General features: G+C 36.3%; 1 pseudogene; it reads right to left on the bottom strand.

The window, feature by feature from the left end:
* Nucleotides 1-2,659: 2,659 nt before the first annotated feature.
* Nucleotides 2,660-5,103, bottom strand: LOC143554691 (uncharacterized; annotated as a pseudogene).
* Nucleotides 5,104-22,863: the final 17,760 nt, after the last annotated feature.

Here is a 22,863-nt window from a genome sequence, read left to right as displayed (position 1 = left end):
GGAATATGAATATCCATCCAATAAGTAAGCCAACAATAAAAATAACCGGTCGGAAGGAATCCCTAGGCAAAAAGGACACAAAGTTGGAGCTATTGTTTGTAAGAATAAATTACTAAAAATTAAAAGGAATTCAAATGAATTCTCTAACGGGTCGAAAAAAAATTGTAGAAATAAAGGGCACAAAGTTGGAGCTACTGTTTTTAGGCATAAATTACTGAAGAATACAGTGCTGCAGATTGTGGTGTGATCAATGTTTTAACAACCGTATTTAGCTCCTTCCGGGGTTTAACCGAGGTTTAACCGGGTTAACCTTGTTATATTATATAGATGTAACTTCAACTCAAAAAATATCACAATAGTATATGATTCCATAATAAGTTACAATCCAAAAGTTAATCTATAAAGAAAAAAATAATACAAAAGAATTCGACTTTCAAAAAATAATCCAAAAGTTTATTCGTTTCGATGTTAATCGCTAGGTTAAAAGTTGTTTTTAAAAAATATGGGCTGAAAAATATCAAATATCGCTTGGGGTTAGAATTGGTTTACTGATTTCAACCGACATTTTAGAAAAAAAAAACCGCCGGTTCGATGTTCTAGCAAACCGTCGAAAAATACTGGGCTCAAAATAACGGTAAACTATGCAAAATCAGGTATGTTTTAAAAAACCTAGGTGTGATGTTTGGAGATTCCTAGGTAAAAATATGGGAAAATTCCAAAATAACCAACCTTGACCAACTTTTCTAACAATGGCCATCAAATTTAGTCGGATCCGACGTAAACCGTTTCTGACCCGATGGATTCATCTACCTTATAAGAAGTCGCCACGTGTTCTAATGTATGATCTTCCGACGAAAAACAAAGTTTTTCCGTTGTTCGTCGTAATTGTTTTTCGTCTTTCAACATAGTTTTTTCTAACTTTATCTTTTACATCTCAAACCCCAAAACATCCATAACTAACCCACATCTCCATCTTTCTTATTTCTTCACATAATGAAGCAAATCCATAGGGTAAATCACATAGTATTTCAGGAGAACACAACCATTGTGTTTATTTTCTATGAATCACATTTGCTTTTGAGAAATGCGCACAAGAAAGTGACGAACCCATGAGTTCAATTTAGAGAAATTTGATGGAAGATTAATCCGTTGGTAACGGAACTAAACCGTCGGACTGACTTTTATTTTTGTGTGGCTCCTTCACGAATGCGTTGGAAAAAAATCCAATCAGTCAGACCCGCTGGAAAAATGGAAGATGTTACGACTTCTGATAGATCACATTAATACGTTGCATCAGTTTTTTGTTTATGTCGGATCCGATGTTATATTTTGACTATTTTAGGAATTGTCTGAAAAATATGGATAAAAGTGAAAAACCTTGCTCAAAATTAGCTATTTTGGATATTTTCTTAAAATAAAAAAGAAAAAGGTTTTACTTTTTACAACAGGGAATGCAATAAGAAAGTTGAAATGAATAAAAGACACGTAAAATATAATGAATTGGTTAGGAATTGTGATTGAACAAATATATTTTGCAATTCGCATTAACAAAGTAAAGTGATAATACAGTTTAGCAATAGCATAATTATAGCTTTAATCGAGTCCACCAAGATACCACTAGCTCCAATATTAAAACACTTCCCAGTGAATATAACATTGCATGCCTGAGTATTATTAAATAATTTCACACTTTGAAGCCTTAGTTTACGTGTTCCTTCACCCTTTATCCGACCACATCTTGACTAATTCAACAATGGCGGCATCCAGAAGGTCTTCCATTCATAACTACACGTTTCAGACTTCACAACCATTTACACAAAAACAATTGTTTGATCATGCTTTTTTGAAAGTCCTTTATTCATAACATAAAACAAAAGCAGTTAGAAACGAATTCCCACCCTTTTACCCGCTGGTTTTTGTTTATTTAACCATTAAATGTGTATCTTGGTAACTTGGTTGTTTTGTGGTTCTGGATAGTATCTAAAGTATATATTTTGTATAAGATAATCAAGATAATTAGACTATATCTCCGCGTCCTTGGTGCCCTTAATTGTTACCTCATTTACCATTTACCACATAATATTTTTACAAACACCCTAAAACCTCAATTTCTTCTTCAACCCTACAAATATCATTACCCTTTTTAATTTTCACCTCACCACTTACCCAATAAATACACTATTTAAAAAATTATTTTTTCACTTTGAGCCCACCTTTTCATAAAAACCAAGATGTATATATATATATACACACTAGCAAAAGTGCCCGAGCGTTGCTGCGGGTTCACGCAAATTATCTCCTCGTACTGATTTGTAGTGTACAGTGCGCTGTGTAATGAGTTATCACTTATAAGTGAAATCCTAACTTTGTCACTAAATCACCTTCATATTTTAACACCTGCTGCCGCAAACATGTCAAAGCAGGCCCAAAACAAATTTTGTACGAAATAAACAATTCTTTTACAAAATCTAAATTGGTCACCACCCCGTTTTTTACCCGAATCAATTTGGTAATTTTAAAAAAATGACACGTTTTGACCAAACTCTTGCTCACCAACTGGCAGACCCAACACAACTAACATTTGTAAGCCAACTTTCTTAAAGAAGTGTTCAAATGGCACTGTACAAATATGATCCAAAAAAAACATCATTTGAAGCTCTCAACCTGTTACGAACACACTGTTTATAACATCTTTTTAAATCTTTGCACCCAAAACCTCCATTCTTCAAAATTTAACCCTTTCAACTTTACATTCGGCACCGGCACAAAACACTTTAGCCATGTTTTGTCACTATACTCACCCTCTTCTCCATTTTTGGTACCTACGATTACCCATCAATATACGTGTTTATTTCACAAAATAACAAATAATAAATATCTCACTATACGAAGCTTGCCACCAAGCCCGAGTTCTTCAATGAACGTCACCGTGCTTGGGATAGAAAACTCAAGAAAATTGGGCCCCACAAACACAATGAATTTAAAACACAACATTTTTCATATTGAATTTATAAAATATAAAACTATTTAGCATACCTGCTACATATTGCTACTGCACCTGTCCCAGCAGTTTCGGTTAGGGTAGCCCCGCTAACAACATTCAAGAAGATCGACTGTAATTTACAACCAATATTTAGCTAATAATAATAATAACAATATAACAATATTAATAATAAAAGAAAATTATGAGCCATTTTCCTTGTAGCATATTAAAAGAAACTACAACTTATATTTGATTGGAGCTTGAGACTGGCTTGCTTCATAAGAACCTAAATAAAGACATAAAATATTAATAAATTTTAATTAAATTTGAAAAAGATTATTTTTAATGATTACTTACAGCAATAATCATGTCAGCTCGGCCTGCTTGACTTCCATTCACTTGCCTAGAAAGAGAGGACCCAGTTGCACATGGCGCCTGCAAACAAATTCTTCTAAACTTTTATCTAAATGATTACTTTTTGTAGAATGACCTGTTTAATTAAATGGGGTGTGCTCCTTTTGGCCAGTTTAATCAAACGGGTCATGTTTGAGTTGACCTGTTTAACCCTTTTAGTTAACCAGGTCAACCGCCGACCTGTTTAGTTTTAACATGTAGACGAATTAATTAACCCATTTTTTTGCAACCCAACAATTCATATAAAAGATTCACAACTTGATTATCACCCGCCAACCCATTTAAACACCTTTATATGACCATGTTCGGATCACATGATTTTTAGTATGTGAATTAGGGTTGGTGACTTTAATGCGAATAAAAATATGGGTCGTGTTCGAGTTGAGCAATTCAACCAACCAACCTGAATTTCAACGACAAACGTGCGGGACCCATCCATAATTACAGCAATTGCCAGACCTGCCAAGAATTCTGAATCTGAACGTTCCTCACTCAAGAAAATCTCACACAGATTCTTGACAGCTTGTAGTCCACATGGCGTCATTTCAAACACACCGAGCTGAAAAATAAAGCAAAACATAACTAATTCTCAATTACCCGAATATACTTGATTTGATACAAAAAATAAAAGTAAAATACCTCATCAGTGGATCCACTTGAATCCCCAAAGAAGACGATGAGAGGAATACTGATCACACCATATAATCACAAAATATCATTATAACAAAAGGCTTATATAGTATTTTTTTAAAATATTTCATAGAAACTATAAAGCAAAAGGGTACCAACTATAACACTGCATCAACAATATGCTCCAATACACGCGATCTAGCTATGTCTCCCGACTTTGTTACATGCCCGGTTTGACCCAAATCAAAATATATTTTTCAGTCCAAACTAACAAATTACTAATCAATGAAAGAGTATAAAAGGCTCGTTTTTTTACTCACCCAAAATAAAGGTATGTCTGTTTTGTTAGCGAAACAAAGCAATACATTCTTTAACGTGTAAACATTTAATATCCACATCATATCTAACAAAAATGGATTTTTCAGAGTTTTATAAAAAATTAAACATAAATCTAACCTAATAGATACCTCCCGCGCAATCGGTAACTCCCGCCTAATGAACCATTTTAATAGAATCAATTATTAGAGCATGTGGCGAGAGCGCCTGAGCTTTTACTAAAATATCCTGAAATCATAATTAGTAGTTATAAGTTATAAAACATGTTCATTAACCCGGCAACTAATTTAAAAAATTATGAAACAAAACAAGCACCTCTATGTCAGTAAGTACTTGAATATAGGAACACCTCATTTGTGTTGATTTCCACACGATCTGTTCAGTTTCCATATTGCTCAACAGTCTATATCAAAATAATTTTAAGAATGTTATCAATCTAAGCATTTAATATATTTAATTTTTAATATTTATAATGGAAGTGGATTTGATCTGTTCATCAACTAATAAACCCATCAATTTCAACCAATACAAACTATGAACTAATTAGTTTACCAATTCAACTACTAACATCAACAATATGCTTCACTACGCCCTAAAACACACAAGTTTCAATAGCTTCTACACAAATCCAACAATCATCTGCAGTTATAATCAATTATTACAACGAACCTGAGCTAGGGATGCAACATCCTCGACACCTCGAAGCAATTCTTGTACCTGAAAACATAAACATCACACATTTTTCTTTTAAATAATTCTGTTGAAAATAAAAGCATATAATAGAAGAAATGTATCAGACTAATTTTAGTCAACCATTTTACACCAAATTTCTATATAATCACTACAAATATTTTGAAAATCATATTATTGACATCTTTATATGATTTCGGCATTGAATATAAAACAAAGAATATGCATACTGGGTAGAAAAATCCAACCTTGCAAAACCTGCGTTAACAATATAAATAACAATTAGGTTTAGATTAGGTTTTGGACATGACAAATAGGAGGAGAACATGATCACGCACCTGGCTAATGATAACGAAACCTCGGATAGCAAACATGGGGCATATTTAAAGTAGAGGGCCAGTAACCAAGCATTGATTGAATTTCGGTTGCTACATGATGTGAATCACTCCGATAACATGTAGGTTGATTGCTACAAACACTTGGTGTGCAATACTCCAAACCAAGTCTAGTGAACACATACTTTTTAAACCAAGTCAAAAACACATAACCTTCCACCACATGAAACAAGTGACCGACAATTAGCTTCTTAAAAGTTAAAACCATTTGTAACATTTCCACAAACACTTGGTGTGCAATATTCTAAACCAAGTCTAGTGAACACATACTGTTCAAAACCAACTCAAAAACACATAACCTTCCACCACATAAAACAAGAGCAAGTAACAATTAGCTACTTAAAAAGTTAAAACTATCTGTGACATTTCCACAAACACCTGGTGTGCAACCAGCTAAACTACTTACAAACTCTATCATACAACTATACAAGCATCATAAGTTCATAAACAATGTAATTACACCACCATAAACCCTAAATCAACTGAAACAAAACAAACTCAACAACTTACAGAAACTTGTTGTGAGGTGACGTCATCAAATTCGCCACTGCTGTTGCTGACCCTTGTGACAATTGAACATGTAGATTGTAACTTAGGGTTTAACAAATTGAATGAATAGGATCAATTGAACCAATTAATCAACTGAAACTGATTGTTGAGGAGCCCTGGCTCACCAGTTAGCAATTGCAATCAATTGCGGAGATTGTTGAAACAGATTTTGAACCAGAAATCAATCAGTCAAGAATCAATGAAAGAGATTGGGGGATATGGAAGGTCGCAAGCATTCAGTTTTGTAACATATTGTAGCATTCAATTTATGCCCGGTGACATGAACGGAGAATTGTTAATGGGCCGGAGGTCATAAATATAACGACGTCTCCCTTTTTAATTTTAACGGTATCTTAAAAATGTAAAATGACTATTATGTCCATCTAAAATGTTTTATATGTAATATATAATATAGATATAGATATAGATATACATATACATGCCCTTGTGTATGAGCAGGGCTTCTATGCATGAACACCCTCCAAGGACTTATCCATTAAGGGCCCACTGGAGACAGTCTTACAAATTATTGTTTTAAGGCAAATGAATTCTTAAAGCAATTATGTCCCCATTGTTCAATAGAGAGATGCGCTTTGGGTTTTTAGCGAATAACTTCCCAAGATACAATGAAGCAACTGGTAGTTTACCTTGTCAACAGTGCTAAGCTTATTGAATTTACTGAGTTTTCTAGGATTTCAAGTGAAATCATATCGAGTTCGTAGCATGATTATTTTGCAATATGGTACATTAGAGAAAAAAAAGAGTTTATAACTAAACGGATTTCTTGTGATGTGACATTGAAACAACAACCAAATACATAACCAAATTCAGGATTTGTCCATACATTAATTAATGACATATATAATCAGCGATCATTTAATCTGTCAAAAAATACTGGTATAAGTTAAAGATTATTCTGGGACCTTTTATTTATTGTCCATATATGTTTGAATGCTGAACAAAATCGTTAGTGACAACAACTTATGTTGTCGTGCCAAATTTGGTTAAATGATTGCATTGTAACCTAAATTCGTCTATCATTAAAGGATTGGAATTTATCAATTGGATGCAAATGAATCGGGGGTGCTTTGAAAAACCTGAGGGGTTGCCTTTTATAGGCAACACGAATCTGCAATTCCACAGGATCTGTAATATTCGTTAATTTTCAAACCCGATACCCAACCCGTTTTTGTTTTCAATGTGATTTTAAGCATTTATAATCAATGAAATGTTGGATGTCTATGTTTTAATCATGTTATATATTGGTAATTGATACTAAGTTTTAATCAATGAAAATTGTTACCTCAAAGCGTTACTTATACTGTGTTACGTATTTAAAGCGTTTGAAAACTCGTATAACCTAACTCGATATTTGGAGTCCCTAATAAGTTACGTATATGTATTTTGCATATACATTATAAGTTGTAACTCATAAGTGTGTTTCTTTCATAAGTGTGTAACGATATACATAACATGTAACCAGCCTAAGTACTATACCTAATTAATTATTGTAGCAAATGTTTCTTCACATATCTTATAAATACAATATAATAAAACCGAAAAGACCCCCTGAAGCTGTTCACCCCACCCCCTTTCCCCTTCTCCAAGTTTTACAACTTTTTACAAAAACAAAATTTCCTAAGTTAGCCCATTCAAATCTTGTTATTTATATGAGACTATCATCCCCTCCTTTTCTTTTGTACCATTATAATTCTTCTTTGGAATTCAAAGAAGAATTTATCTTCTCCTCTCTCCCTTTCTCATCTTCATCTTCTTCATTTTTTCTTATTGTTACTATTTTGTAAAAAATCTAGGTAATCAAATTGTTGTATAACACTAGTTGTACTATCTTTAAGGTTTCTTTTATTCTTGTCATCTTCTTCATTTATATGGTTGAAAATCCATCATATATTCATGTCAAGGATCCCACATAATCTATACACAATGGTGTGTGTTGTGCAGGAGATAAAGAACTAAAGGTTGGCAGATGATCTTCAATGGTCACACCTTAACAAGGTTTTTACATTCATTGTAACTTCAGTTTTATTTATAATTTATTTTATACAATAACTATAAGTGTTTGATTATACATATGCTTTTATTCATCACCCCATCAATGACTTATAATTTATTTCTATCAAAAACCATTTTAAAATGTAAAGGACATTAATAATAATGATTCAGAATTGACATAATTCTTAGCCAACAAAGGTTAAGCCATAACTTTATCATAACAAATTGAAATGGTGAAAAAGCAAAGCCTATGAATAAACTCATTGAGTTGTGATTCTAATAACGTTTCATTTGCATTTTAATTCATTTTTATGACTCCATATTTAGTGGTTAAATTAAAATTAGTGCACAGATCAGTACCCTTTTAGAAGACTTGCTGTTTTATACAATCTCGGGTCCGAATCCAACCAAACTTTCTAAATGAAAGTTGTTCCTAACACATTGATTTAGTTAACTGGAGTTTTTTTTTTTATATTTTGGGGAATTATTTCATAGTTTGTAAAAATTATCTATACTGTGACAGCAAGCTGTCAAAATTCTGTTTTCATAATTCTTTTTCTTTTTCAAGTACATGTTATCATATCATCTTACCATTATAACCCTTAGTTAAATTATTCGTCAAACAAAAACTAAAACTATCTTTATTACATTTATTTAGGGCTTACACGTTAGGACATTCACACTCTTAATCAATATCTTAATGTTTCAACCCACCAAATTCAATGTGAGTTTACATACCCCTTTTTCCATCCTTAGATTTTGGGGTAGCATGTATAACTTATTCAATTTACTCATGTTTTATTTCTACATCCATTCAAAACACAATTCAATATATGTTTGTGTGTGGTTATTGCATGCTCCATGATTATGTTCTATGTGCTTAAATGCTTATTTTATGTTCTGTGGTTGGTATTTCATCCTCATCTATTCTCATCTAGTATGACCAAACATTTACCCAGGTACATTGATTTTGTATCAACAGGAACGAATCCACATATATTTAGTTGTTTACACTTTCATTTCATAAGAATTGTAATGCTCATCATTAACATATGAATTGTGGTTTTTATCTCTATATATCTCAACTAAAACTTATGTATTCTCACCAACATTCGTGTTGACAAACTCTATTTTTATACATGCTATAAGTACAAGTAATTGACATTTTTCAAAATCGAAGAAATTAGTTTTACCTTAGGATATTATTCAAGATACAAAAAAACGTGATGTAGTTGCTTCTTATGTTGAATTTTTGTATTTGTATAATGTTAATGAAATTAAATAATTACTGTCGCTTTAATTAGTGTCTTTTGAGCTACCGTCTAATCAATACGTTACGCGCCGGCATGTTCCGCCACCTTTGGACTCGGAGTGACATGGTCGAAATCAAGAATATAGAAGAATTAAGAATTTCATCTTCCATTAATCAAATAGGGTTTGTCCACCCTTAAATGTTTATGTGACTCGATGTGTTATATAGGTCTGGTTTAAACGACGTAATGCTTCAAGAAGCATCGTATTCCCAATCAACTGGTTTCTAACTTTAAAATTTTATACATGACCCTTCTATTAGTTATATGTCACACCCTGATTCTCGGCTTAGGCGTGTGACCATTAGATGGTACCTTTTTTGTAAATATTTTAGAGTATAGGTTGCAAAGCAGAAGTTTTTTCACTAAATACCCGATAGTCAGTACAAAAGTATTTAATTTGAAAAAGGAAAAATTGCACCCCCTTGTAAGAAAGCGGTGTTTGAGTGTCTTCGGGCTCCCCGGACTCAGGATTTCCTGATGGTTATCCTCATCGAAGGACTGGGTCAACATATGTGGCCTTTAGAGTACCAAACCATTGATGTATATATAAATATACATCTTTTAAGCATCAAATAATCTCTAAAAGCTGCAACTTTTATCGTATTATATAGTTCAAATAACTACTTATCATGTTAAACTATATTTTCAGGTATATCCAAGCCTCAAACGAAGAAACAAATGAAAATGAAAAGAAAATCAAAGAAAGTAGCAAAAACACCCCCATGCTTCACGGAACACGCCCTCATGCTTTCCTGTGCAAGAAAAGACAAAAATCTGCATAAAAAGACAAAATACTTGACAGCTGGACACGGGGCCATGCTTTAGGGAACATGGGATTGTGGCCACCTTTCAGAATAGACAAAAAAAAATATAATAGACACTCAAAAACACGGGGTCGTGCCTCACATAGCACGCCCCCGTGGTGAGTCAGCATGTACGATTTGACAGAGCATTTAATGCGACTGAACAGCTGGACACGGGGGTGTGCCTCACCAAACACGGGCAGTGCCCGAGTGCCAGACAACCTATAAATAGATGTGCATGTTGCATTCAATTGGTGTGCTTGGAGAGAATTCTATACAAGTTTCACTTATAAAACACACACTTTACACTCATATTGAAGATCTTGTGGAGGGTTTAAAGACTTGGAGGTCATCATCATCATCCATCACCATTAAAGAAGAAAGATTCATCCATATTTTGTTAGATTGTTCTAGTTTAATCATGTGTTTGTTATTGTTAGTGCACTGTTTTGTCGTCTCGAGTCTTTGTAATAGTCTTTTGTAATTTTTTATTATTTTAATGTAAAAGGGAATTTATGTAATTATGATCCATTCGCTAGTTATGGCTCATTCGTTAAGGATGTTTAACGATGAGCCCATTCGTTGTTAATTATAGTTCATTGTTTAAGGATGTTTAACGAATGAAACTTAATCGTTATAGGTAGATGTATATCTGTTAAGGATGTTTAACGAATGGACCTTAGTTGTTAAGTATTAGATCCATTCGTCATGGAATGTTGATGAATGGGGTATAGCGAATGAGTCATTCGCTTTAACATGGAAATAACGTACATAAAGGAAGACGAATGAAGGCCATTAGTTACAGGATGTGTAACGAATGGCATCTCGTCTTCTATATTAGGTTGTTCATACCTTACTTAATTTAAATAGTTCTTAAAGTATTTTTCTCCGAGCCGTTACTCTGCTGAATTATTTTCTCAATCACTTTGTCCCTTAATCTATTACACACATATACATATCAGATAACTAGATCCTATTGGTTAATTATGATCAATTAGTAATCAAAGCTCTATCAGATCATATTCACAAGTGATATTAAAGCTCAGAGGTTAGATTGTGTATGTGTTAAAGTAATTTGAAATGAACTGATTGATAATACATTGAGTAATTGTTAATTTTAGATATGAGTTTACGCTTATCGAATTTAGCTGAATTAACATGCTTAGATGTTAATTGGAGGCTGATTTGATTGGAATTGGAGTCGGAATTGAATTTGTGTTCTTTGTGATTGATGAATTGAGTTATTGTGATTGTTGGATATGGATTTGGATTGAGTTTGTGCGGTGTGGAAACAGAGGATTGGTTTTGGTTGATATTTGGATTTCGGGTTTATTTTGGTTAGAAATTGTATGTTTGTATTGGTTTCGGTTTGTCCGTGAGACTGAGACGAACAATTTGATTATTAATTTGCTAGATTTGGTTGAGAATCGAGTGTTTAATCCATGGATATGTGTTCGTCCGAATCATAGTTTGGATCTGGAAAATTTCCAGATCTGGAAATCATAACTTGAAGATTTGAAGATACATAGTTCATTCGTTATGTTAATTCACTCATTCTTTAAATGTGTGATACTCATTCGCTATCGATCCTTATCTAATTCGTGGCACATGTCAAGTTTGTTACAACAGAATAACAAACTCATTCATCACTATAGTTGATTCGTTATAAGTTAATTCGTCAACCACTCATTTGTCATTCGTCAACCATTTGTTACTCATTCGTCAACTCATTTGTTGTCTATTTGTAACCCATCCGTTCACTCATTCTTCATCTATACACTACCTCATTCGTTAAGCTATTCGCGTTTGTCATTCGTCACTGTTTACTTGTCATTCGTTAAGTTACTGTTATTCATTCTTTATCAATCATTGTTAGTGCACGGTTTTGCGTCTCGAGGTCTTTGTATTTATCCTTAACGTATTTGTTGTTTTTTTAATGTAATAAACAATTAAGTTAACTTGTTAGTTCGCTAATGTAAGGTCTAGTTCGCTTGTGTTGTTTAGCGAACTAAGCCTTAAGCTTATTTCCTCCTGATTCGTTAGCGGATGTTAACGAATCAGGGGACGATTCATTATGGTTATTTAAGTTTAATGTATGTAACGAGTTGGGTGTTAGTTCGTTAGGGAATGTTAACGAACTAACCCCATCCTCTATTTATAGGTGAACACTGTTCACGCTTAAGTTAAGTTTTGGAGATAATTAACGAAACTCTGTCTAAATACTCTCTCTCAATCTTCATATACATATTAATATTATTAATAAATCACATATATACAATTAATATATACGTATTAACTATAGATCAATGGCAATAATGAACTAGATCCTTATTGAGGTTAATTTATATACAACTCAGATATGAGATCTGTGTTAGTAGAGATTAACAAGAGATTAAACAAGTGGTATCAGATACTCTTTTGCTCTTGATTGTGACTGTTAATTCGTTATTTTAGACTGTTAATTGTTATTTTATGATAATTCTGGTAATTCGGTTTGATTTTAATTGATTTGAGGTTAAAATGGATTATATGTGAAGGAATTGGACTGGATTTGAGGTTGTTAAGGTATTGGTGAGGTATTGTTCACTGTAATTGAGGTTTGGGTTGTGTTTGGATTGATTGAGTGTTATTGGGTTACGAGGATTATCGAGTTGGTTTCGCGTTGTGATATCGAGTGTTTTGATTATTGATTTGTGCAATTTTGTTAAGTATTGAGGGTGTATTACAAATCTATGTTTCTGGGAATTGTGTTCTTTGTTTCCAGAAATCTGAATATCTCCTTTGAAGATTTGAATATGTTTTTGATTCGTTAAGAATTCTACATAATTTGTTAACATATTCACATTGATTCGTTAACTATCTGACTAATTCGCTATGAGTTATAGCTAATTCGTTAACCAGTTCGCATCAATATTTGATTCGTGTCACTTGTTTAGTGATTCGTGTTAACTAATTCGTGTTACACGTGTCTATCTTGGAAATTGTGTTATAACAACCTGTGCCACGTGGCATTCGGTGTCAGTGTTTGTTACAAACCATTGTAACAACCTGATTCGCTACAAGATTGATTCGTTATCAACTGTAGCTGGTTCGTTATTTAGTTCACTAAGTCTTCTTTAGTGATTCGTTACTGAAAATCTTCTAATTCGTTAAGATTACACTTAGCAACTCGCTAGCCAATTCGTTAGTCAATTCGTTAGTTTGACTTACTGTTGAATCTGATTCGTTGACTATCTGATTCGTAGGATTGATTCGTTAAGTTCAATCTTGGTTTGTTACCTGATTAATCTTATTTCGTTAAGATTTGATTTGTTGGTTACTGTTCACAGTTCGTTACACTGTTTACAGATTCGTTAACATATTTTAAATTTTAAACCTCTAAGTTTGACACTTTTACAATAATGGCTGGTATGTATGCATTAGCTTCTCAAAACATGTTGATGCAACAAATGTTACAACTTGATACCGAGATAGGTTCACATTCGAAGTGTCCTAGGTTGATGAAATTTAGCGATTTTGCTAAATGGGAACCTCGGTTTCGTGCTCATTTAAGTTCCGTTCACCCTGATTGCTCATATTGTCTAGATGAGGTTTATATGGCATCAATGATTGGTGATGATACTATTGGGTATACTCCTAAATCTGTTTCTCAATACTCACAAGAAGAGAAAAAAGCTTTAGAAATGGAGATAAAAGCTTATTCTACTCTTACTATGGCACTGCCCGAAAATATCTTTCATCAAGTGGGTAGTATCAAGAGATGTGCTTCTTTATTTCAACATCTGCGTATGAGAAGTATGGGGAACACAGCTGAGAGTAAGAAAGTGATGCTCAAGTTTCAGTTTCGAAACTTTAATCTATTGAAGGGAGAAAAAGTTGAAGAGATGATTACACGGTTTAATCATTTAATTGCTGAAATGGACAAAATGAAATTGGAAATTTCTGAGACTGATAAAATTGACACTATTAAGAGTGTGCTTCCAAGTTCTTACTCGACATTTCTAATGGTTTTGAAAGAGAATGACTATTTCTTGAATGAAGACTTAACTGCACTTGAATTTTTACAAAAGATTGAAGCCAGAGAATATGATCTTAAGTGTCAAAAATCCTCCAAGGAAAGTCAAGATCCTGCTTTCTATGGTGGTAGTATGCCTCTTAGTTCAACGATCTCTCCAATAAATGCTTTTCTTACTCAAGTTGCAAGTGAAAAAGAATCAACTATGTTTAATGATCCAAAAGTATGTTTTTACTCTGCTGGTAATTCTGGATTGTCTGGTGGTTCTGGAAGTTCAACTACTACTAATCCATTTGCTTCACCACCTAATGTTAATATGAAGGAAGCTGAGCAAAACTTTGCTTTTCTGACAGCTTTCATGTCTTCATATGAAAATTTGGTGAGTAGTAAGATTGCCACAAGTGATATAACTGATGAGGACTATGATCAGATAGATCCAGATGATTTGGAAATCATGGATTTAAAGTGGAACATGGCTATGATCGTCCGTAAAGTTAAAAGATTCATGCAGAGAACTGGAAAAGATCTTCCGGCCTTAAACAAGAAATTGGGTTTTGACAAGTTGAAAGTAAAATGCTATAATTGTCAAGAATTTGGGCATTTTGCGAAGGAATGTGACAAACCAAAGAAAGAATACACTGGTTCTCGTGGTCAACATCAAACTTCTTTTACACCACGAGGTATGATGCTGAAAATAAACCATCTACTTCTACATCACAAGCAATGTTGGCAGATGGAAATGATTGGTCACAACGGTTACTATGTAATGATACTCAAGCAAATTTGGCTATGTTTGGGTTACATAAAGATTTTCAAGATGCAAGTGGGAGTGAGATGTCTTCTGATAATGATTCTGGATCTGATTCTGACGACTCTTGCGACAAGCCTCCAACTGTATTTGCTTGCATGGCCAAGATCAATGAGGTTAGTCATTCTATCTCTGCTTCTTCATATGTTAAAGTATCATGTGTTGATTGTGAATCTAACAAACCTAAGTTAGAAGCTTTAAAAAATCACAATGATAATCTTGTAAGAGAAATTGCTTCTCTGAAGGATACTTATCGACAATCTCTTGAATCTCAAATGAGATCTCGAGAAAAGATTGAAGCATTGTCAACAAGTAACCGCGATCTCAAAGCTGAGTTATCTGTAAAAATGACGATTAATGACCAAAAGTTTCAAGAAATCCTGAAACATCGTTCAAAGATAACCGAACTTGAGAATGAGGTTCTTGAGTTGAAGAACAAACTGAGAAAATTTAGAAATTCTTCACTGTTGAATGAAATTATTAAAGTATCTGGTAAACAAAAGGATTCAAAGAAAGGCATCGGTTTTGTTGAAATTCCGCCACCTTTTCACAATGATTACAAAATTAATCCTTTTGCTAAAAAAGAAGAGGATTTGATTGAAAAAGAATCTGTGATTTCTGAAAAATCTAAACCAGTTAAAACAGAAACTGTTAAGACCCAAGTTGCTCCTCAAAAACCTCATGTTCAAAGTAATAAAGTCTTTGTTGAGAATGTTGACAAAGTAATTATCGAAGACGTGTTTGAACCTGAGGTAATACACAAGAACAAGAACATCCCAAGTTCTAATCACATTCTTTGCGAGCCTCAAGAATTTGAGGAAGCTGTGTATGGTTCATTCAAGTCTCAAGTGAAAAAGGAAGAAACTGTGAAACCTAAAACAATGAAGGCAAAGAAATCAGATAAACAAAAGATTTCTGATGAGGACTTAATGCGGTTTATTAATCCTCATAGTTCTAAGCCATCATCCGTTAGAGTTTTCAAGTTGAAAGGAATTGACACAATGTTTACTGAGAAAGACTTTCAAATTAGTATCATTAAACCAGAACTGATTGAGAGTGTATTTCACAATGAAACATCACAAGTTCAAGAACTTGAACGTCTTTATGCTCAAGCAAAAACATCAGTTTCTTCTGATCCATTGACTAAAGCCAAGCAAGTGTTATCACATGCTAAAAGGTTAAATTTGTAAAGTCAACGGGAACAGATACCCTTAAAAGTTTTTCAAATTGCTCTAACTTAGATTTTTACTTGAAAAAGAAATTTGAATTATCTGATGAGTTTTCTAAGAGCATGACCAAAAATGTGAGCCATCATCAATCTTCTCCATATTCTGCTCCAACTAATTCTCAACATCATCGTGTAGACATGCGAAGTTGTTTTCTTTGCGGTCAGCATGGTCATGTAGTGAGAAACTGTAGTCAGAAGAACTATCAGAATCTTCATCCTTTTATCAAAGACAATTCCAAACAGGTTCCTTTGGTAAAGGAGATTCTGAAACGACCTGTTTCGTATGCTGATGAAACTCATATTATGTTCTCTAATGTGAATCCTCGGAAGGTTATTCATGTTAATGAGACACATGGTCAGGTAAAACCAAAGTTTAATCCATATGAGCCAATTTGTAGGAACACGAATTCAAACATTGTTCAAGCAGCTTACTTAAGACGAAAGTTTAGGAAGCCAGTAACTTATTCACAAGTGGCTGAACAACAGTTGAAGTCTGTTCAACTTAATGATAAAAGAGAAAACCAAAAGGTGCCCAAGACTGAGGCTTGGGCTGCCTTTTTGAACTAATCATCTTTACTTTGTGTGTAGGGTACATCCAAGACTGTGTCTGGTGAAAACTGAATAATGGATAGTGGATGTTCTTGTCATATCACTGGGAATCTTGACCTATTTGTGACATCTGCCCGAATCCGACCCGACCCAGGTACCCGTTTCTCTGATCCGATCTCTTTCTTTTATGATTTAATATTTATACTTATATTTTACTTTTAATAATAATATATATTTTTTCCTTCCCGCCTCTTTCTCTCTCTTTCTTTCCGCCGTCCCGTCCCTCTCCCTCTCTCTTTCCGCCTTCTTTTCCCTCTTGTCGCCGTCCCGCCCTTACGCCTTGTTTCCCTCTTTTTCTTCTAACTCTTTGCTTGTCCTTTGTTCCTTCCCGCCTAAGGTTGTCTGCGCAGCTCCACGCGCCAGACCCCTTACAAGGAATCCTGCGTGAAGACCACCTGTTTCAGCGATACGCGAGACGAACTCTTCTCGCAGCGTGCTAAGAATTGTAATTCTTCTCGCAGCGCGCTAAGAACGGTAGTTCTTCCCGCGACGCGCTAAGGATTTGTAGTTCTTCTCGCAGCGCGCTAAGAATCGTAGTTCATCCCTCGACGCGCGAAGAATTATAGTTCTTCCCGCGGCGCGCTAGGAATTTTAGTTCCTCCCGCGGCGCGCTAAGAAATGTGATTCTTCCCGCGGCGCGCTTAGAAATGTATTTCTTTCCGCGACGCGTTAAGGTTGGTTCTGTCTGCCTTCGCGCTCGCGCTCTCTTGACCTTCTGTGTCTGCCTTCGCGCTCGAGCCTCCTCGCGCTAAACCCTTTGAGTTTTCTTCTGTTTAATCTAGCCGTTTGCTTTTGTGTTGTCTTATCTTTTGTGCTGTTGACCTAATCTGCTTTATGTCTGAAAAGTTACTTTCGGCGCAGCATGCGCACCAACCCCATTGGTTGGCAGAAAAAGTGACTGACATTATCTTTTGAGATCTGCTTTTTCCATGCTTGACCAGTACCTTTATCTGATCCGCCCATGCTTTTTACTGTTCCCTGTCAGCCTTTTTCTCTTTTTCCCTGCTGCCATATCTTTTGATATCTTTTACTTGCTTTTGATATCTTTTGTTATCTTTTGTTTTGTCTTGTTCTGTTTGTCTTGGAATCTTTTCCCCTTTTTCTGGATTCATGTCTCCTAGGGTTTCTCTATAAATAATAATGTTAATTTCCTAACACTACACACACAAAGCACTTAAACTCTCCTGTTCTCTCTTGCTCCTTGCTCTCTCTGCCGTCCTCCTCTCTGCCTCCGTCTTCCTCTCTGTTCTACCATGCTTTTCCGGTAATATATATTATATAATAATTTACTTATTAATTATGCTAACTTATAATCAAGACATTAAAACAAATCGTTAAAACAATAATCTTTAATTATAGGTTAACTTTGCTTGTTTGGTTCTTGCTTTACCTATCTTCACACCGATTATCAAGTGAGTAATCTCGTACCTAGTCCCTTTTTATTTTTAATGTTTTGGGATGTTCATGTGTTCATACAAACTTAGAGTCTTAAACTTGTTTATGAACTTTAGTCGCGCAGTATCCCATGTGTTGAGGACGTAGACTTGGCTGTTTATTTGTATGTGTGGATCATTAACCGTCTTGTCGGTCTATTCCGCAGTTCTCATGGTACCATTAGATGAACACGGGAGAACTATCGTTTATGATTTTCTCTTTTGTTTGCACATGCACAGTTTGTCTTGTTTGTGAGCTCAATTGTGAGCACTGGCAGTCTATGAATCTTAGAGTTGGTCCCGATCAGATTACACCCTTGTTGAAAACCAGACATACACATGTTGCGCGCAGATTTATGGTTATCTATGTATTGTATTAAACTTGATTTCTCACCAACACGCAAGTGTTTGACGTTTTATTTTAACACATGTTCAGGTTTGCAGTAGCTGTTTTGGAGCTTGTGGACACATAGGAAGTTTTCTTTATTTTGGACCTAGATTAAAATGTATCAAGACAAGTTTTTGCTGTTCGAATATTATGATTTATAATATATTGATTTATGATGATTTATGTTATCTTATGTCTACTTTGCGCGTGCGCGAATGAATGTATTTATTAAATATTGACACCCAATAGTGTCACGAGTAATGAAACAATATGTGGCGCCCCGATGTATAATCCGCCTTTGGTCGGGGTGTTACAGATTGGTATCAGAGCTCGTTGACTTTAGGATAGGTGGTTAGACGTAACGGCCTAGAATACCTAAGAGTCCCTTCTCGCGCATGAGAGAAATCTCATGTTTGCGCGCTTATTGTTAATTACTTGTTATTTATGAATATGCTCGCGCTTGCGCAGTATATGATTTTATGTTTTATTTCGCGATATTTCGATTTTTGTTGAATTTCGATTTTTATTGATTTTTCTTACATATTCGTTTGTTGGGTTTGAAAATCCGAAAAGTCATGGTGATACATGAATAGTTGATTTTCAATTTCCATTTACGATTATGTTCTGAGGTTGGAGACTTGAAAAGTCATGGTGATACATGAATTGTCAACCTCCAATACTCATTTTCTTGTGTATTTTATATTGAAGATTGAAAAGTCATGGTGATACATGAATCGTCAATCTCCAATACTCGTTTGCTCGTATATTTTAAATTGGGAATTCGGAAAGTCATGGTGATACATGAATTGTCGATTCTTGATTCGAATTTGTTACCTTTATTAAGTCTGCATTTAGGGTCATTTATTTTACTTTAACTTTTGACAGTAACTGACTCCGCGAAACCAAGCTTTTCGAGGTTATACTTTGCGCTAAAACCAAGATATTAACTAAAATAAAACTTTTATAGAATGCCTCCGCTATCAGCTCGCCATCTCAAGAAGAAAGAAGCCGCGCGCAGACGTTCGCAGCAACGTTCCCAGGAAATGGCCGCCGCAATAGCCCAAGCTTTGAGCCAAAACAATACCAACACCTCTGGTTACAACATTAAGTCCTTTAACGCGGGTAACCCTCCAAAGTTCACAGGTCTTGAAGGAGCCACCGTGATGCTCCAGTGGCTTGAGAAAATAGAAAACACTTTCCTCCACACCCAATGCCCCTCAGACAGACGAACCCTATATGCTTCCAGTGTCCTGGAATCTAGAGCGCTTACATGGTGGAATGGAGTAGCCCATGCGCGTGGCGCAGAAGCTGCTTCCAATATGCTCTGGGAGGAATTTAAGGAAATTCTGACGCGAGAATTCTGCCCTCCCAACGAAGTTAAGCGCCTGGAGGAAGAATTCTGGAACTTGAAGCAATACAGCGGTGAAGCGCGCGAGTACGCGACGCGCTTCCATGAACTAAGCCTGCTTGTCCCCTCACCTTGTTACCCCTTCCCGCCGAGCCATAGAGAAATTCCTTGGGGGTCTCCCCATGGAAATTCAAGATTCTGTATGGGCTAGAAACCCAGTTACCCTCTCTGACGCCATCGAGTTGGCCGCTGTGCTCAGCGACAACCATGTCAGAGCAGGAACCCTGTTCCTGCGGGGATCTGAGAAGACCAAACTCACCAAGACTGCCCCTGAACCAACAGAAACCAAACCTGAACCCTCAAACCGTAACAACCTCAAGCGCAGGCGCAAGGCCTATGCGCTTACCACCCGCCCATTGTCCAGCAACCCATCTACCAACCCCCAGTTTACGCGCCTAACCCTCTGTCAACCTACCCAACACCTCCTGTAGTCCACAACTATGCCTTAACCAATCCAGCACTCCCTGCCCCGCCAACTAAGAAACCTTACACAGGAAACCACCCCTTCTGCCCAACCTGTAGACTCCACCACCCACCTCAAGTCCCATGTCGACTTTGTACCCGATGTGGCCGCGCTGGTCACCTTGCAGAAAACTGTAGAGTCCCTTCCCGCCAATCCAATTGCGCCAACACCACCAGTCTACCCGCAAAACCCTCAACCAACCTACCAAAACCCACGACCCAGATCGTGCTTTAACTGCGGTGATCCCAGTCATTTCCGGAACGCGTGCCCGAGACTACAAGTTCAGATTACGCAAGCGAATCCGGTAAACCAGATTTCAAACCAAGTAACGCGTGGACGAGCTTTTAACATAACCGCGCACCAAGCGCAAGCGAATAATGACGTAGTTAATGGTACATTTTTGCTTAACGGATTTTATGCTTCTATACTTTTTGATACTGGCGCCGATCGAAGTTTTATTTCTCGCGCCTTCGAGCAGAAGCTTGCGCGACCGCTGCGATAACTTAAAAGAAGATTTTTCAGTTGAATTGGCTAACGGTGAAACTATTTTAATTAACTCTGTGATTAAAGATTGCACGCTTAACCTTAACGAAAACGATTTTCTGATCGACCTCATCCCCATGCCTCTTGGAAGCTTTGATGTTATCATTGGTATGGACTGGCTTTCGCATAATCGCGCCGAAGTTATTTGCGCCAAGAAGTTGATTCGCATTCCTCGAGAAAATGGTGATCTTCACATCTACGGCGAAAAACCCTCCAGTGGTCTTAAGCTTATGTCTTGCGCCGAAGCCCGTAGTGTGACACCCGGTAAATTCCCAACCCCTTAAACTAAGTAATCAACCTAATAATTAGGTGATTGTAAATATTATGCGCGCCATATTAGTCAGCGCGTGCATTTGTTATGTGCGCCCTGCGCGAGCGCGCTATGTTAAGAATCAGCGCGGGCACATTATGTGCGCCCGGCGCGAGAATATGTTAGAATCAGCGCAGACATTTATGTTTGCCCTGCGCGAGCGCACCATGTTGAGAAACCAGCGTGAGCATATGTTATATGCGCCATGCTGTGAACGTTTTGGCCTTATGTTTTCATGTAACTTAAACGTTATGTTGTCTATGGGTTGACCATCCCGCATGATGCTAGGCGGGTGCATCCTACATCGTTTATGCGCTGTGCGGAAGGGAACTAACCTACCCGCATGGCGGGAACGTTGAGAGCTAGTTTGTCTGAAGCTCCAGGATGGAATTGACTTCAACATGACTGATCACTATGTTGAAATACCAAAACCACCTGGAGAATCTACAAATGAAACTCAAATGTCCCTAACTGCGAGAAGGTTACGCACCTACCCGCAGCAAAGAAATGTTCTACACGCAGGAAGCTATGCGCACCAAGTTATACGCGCAGAACACTTAGTCAAAATGATCAGATTTAAGGAAATTGTCCCCGCCCAAAAGAGGGCGGTTGCGTGTTTCAGAAAACTTCTACTTTTTACTGTACACTGTCTAAAGCACTGAAAAAGCAAACTGTAAAAGTCAACTGCCAGCCCACCCACTCTCACCAACCACAGCCCTGCATGTCCTGTCCATATCAAATCAGAATCTTTAATCTACTTTTCTACTCTTTTTAAATAAATAATAATAATTTCCATACCTTATCATCATTTCAAAAGATTACAAATTCCCTAAAGCAAGGGATTATGTTCCCTTGAGTTTGCCTATAAATTTGTAGCCTAAATTATCACCCAAAACACACTTCAAAGAACTACAAACTTGCACTAATCTTTTCCCAAGCATCCATTGTTTCCAGCTCCGATCCTGTTACTAGGTAAGCCGAGATTATAACCTTGAGATCTACTTTCCAACCCTTATATCTTGATCTTAATATATATATTTAATCGTATTCTAGACCTTCGATTCCGAGGCCAACACCAAGAAAACCCGAATCTCGATTAAGCCCGTAACAAGAACCACAGGTGAGTCTCACAGCCCCTATTTTCACTGTTTTCACTACTTTTTAAACTGTTTTCGGGGCGAGGGACACGTACTTAAATAATGTTTTATCATGGTATACTTACAAGCTAAGCAAACGATTACGTGTTTAAGTTATGATTCATGATGAGCAATGCGAACAGTTATCTATGGTTTTTTTCGATAATAGTGCACCAGATTCGAGTAAGTGATCACTTTACCATTGGAACTCTAAGGGTAGGGACTGCTGGTTTGATCCGCCCACTCGTAGGGGTCGCACCTCTTACACAGACGAGTGCCTAGCATGTCACGGGGCAGTACTATGGGATTAAGCCCGCTCGTAGAGGTCGCCCCTCTTACGCAGACGAGCGCCTTGTTTTCCGGCACAACGTCCGCGCGTAACCCGCGGGACGGTAT

The sequence above is a fragment of the Bidens hawaiensis genome, unplaced genomic scaffold (assembly GCF_021521415.1).
Source record: "Bidens hawaiensis isolate Kalapana, Puna unplaced genomic scaffold, B.hawaiensis_p1.1 tig00017786_1, whole genome shotgun sequence".
In the NCBI taxonomy this organism is placed as follows: domain Eukaryota; kingdom Viridiplantae; phylum Streptophyta; class Magnoliopsida; order Asterales; family Asteraceae; genus Bidens; species Bidens hawaiensis.
Note: the sequence above shows the minus strand (reverse complement) of the source record. Positions and strands in the feature narration are given on the sequence as shown.